The sequence below is a fragment of the Rhagoletis pomonella genome, unplaced genomic scaffold (genome assembly GCF_013731165.1).
Source record: "Rhagoletis pomonella isolate Grant_MI unplaced genomic scaffold, Rhpom_1.0 Rhpom_scaffold_00004, whole genome shotgun sequence".
Taxonomy (NCBI): Eukaryota; Metazoa; Arthropoda; class Insecta; order Diptera; family Tephritidae; genus Rhagoletis; species Rhagoletis pomonella.
The window spans coordinates 13713362-13715309 of NW_023458558.1; positions in this window are offsets into that span (position 1 = coordinate 13713362).

A 1948-nucleotide genomic window follows, 5' to 3' on the forward strand; every position below is an offset into this window, starting at 1 on the left:
AGTGGATAGTTAACCCTAATGCCATAGAATTACCAGGAGTGGTTCTCAATGTAACGATTTTTCATCCCAATACGCAGGCGCCCCTCTCATTCTTAACGTGAAGTTCTCAACACTTGTGTTCTCATTTTCTCCTCTAGCAGTACGTTCTCCAGACTTTTATTCTTATCTCATCCTCCTTGCAAACGTTGTCGATAATTTCGTTCTCATTTTGCTCTCATTGCACATGTTGCCGAAAGTATCGTTCCCATTATCTTCTACTTGAGAACGTTACCGCGAGTTCACTTCGCATTTTGTTCTTTACGGAAATGTTTCCGAACCTTTTATTCTCATTTTGCTCTCGTTCAAACAGCTTTCAATATTTTTGTTTCTGTTTGGTTCTTGCTTTTCAATTTAGTAGTGACGACTGTGCTAGCCCTAAAAGCTTCAAGCCCAGTAGCATGATGTCCTTCATGCTCAAATGCCAGCAGAGATTGGTTGAGTTGCGCATTCGTTGGGAGGCGTTTCCTTCACGTCCTCTGTATTTGCACCAACATGCCTATAAGGAGGGAAAGTCTTGAGAGACAGCTCTGCAAAGTCTGGTTGCCAGAAAAACCAAATAATTCGCGTTGAGTTCTGGGTGCTTTTGACAATGCGACCTTCGATAGCATCTGTAAGTCGGTTGGAATGTTTTGTAAGTCCTTTGTAATAAATCGTACATTTATGGAGTAAGCAGCTTCTCTTGACAAAAAATAAATGAGTGGAAAAGATTTTACTTAAAAAAATTGTTTGCGATTCTAAATACTAAAAAAATTATTTGCTTTCACCACCATGTAAAGATATTTTCTCCTTTCCATCCCTAACCGCCAAAAAGATTTAAGTGAAATTTTTCTAAAAATGTTTCTTTTTGATGCAAAAATGTTCCTAAAGCATCGTGCGCATTTATGCATTCAAAACTAAAATTAAAGATAATAATATCGCTTAGCTCTTTTTGGCGGCTGGGCTCGATATGCACCTCTGTGTTTTTAAATACTTAAACAAGAGCGTAAACGTGTGTGAAATTTTTTTCCCCAAAAGTAAATCAAATGTGCAAAAAATTCACTGAAAATTATACTTTACATAAACAAAGCGTAAATAATTGGAAGAAATTTTTCGAGAGCAGTTTAATTATGATTCTTCGTAATGCATTAGAACATTTATTGAGTTGGATCGAACAAACCTCTCCGCTGGCCAACATAAGTTGTCGTACTATATACATACTCATATACAGATGTACATATTTATGTATGCTTAGTTGAAAGTATGTGGGCACACAAGTCCAGTCTAGTCTAATTTACTTTATTTAAATACATACCTACAAATGTATGCACATATGTACATATGTATGTATGTATGCACATACAAATCTATGTGAGTATTTCGCACCGACTTTCTTTTTTCTAAGAAGATATTCGATCTGTTTGCGTTCATATAAGAATTTGATACTGCAATACTTTTCAATTATTTGCAGATCGTGTTGCTGCACATATGCATATATGTATGTATGTATATCTATGTATGTATATGTATGTTGCATGTCTTCTCCACAGGTGAGTGCTCACATTCTTCATTGTTGCAACAAACTTGTATACACCACTTCTCGATTGCTTTTATTGCTTTGCCAATTACGCAGTTACAGCCGTTTGTTGCATGATTTCATTACAAAAGTGTGTGTGAGAGAGAGAAACAAAAGTAATTGAAATAATTAAAAATGGAAAATAATTGTACACATATGGCCAAATAAGGTCACTATCGATACTTTCTTCAAATGTTTTTAGAGCAGCAAGTTTATGGTTATTGATTGACAATTATTGACACAATTGCCGTAGTCTAATGCTTAGACCTGTGCTACTAATATATAAGTAATAAATAGTTTATTTGGTTTGATCAATGCCTTATAATGAAGAGAAGATTAGTGTGGTACCTGGTATCT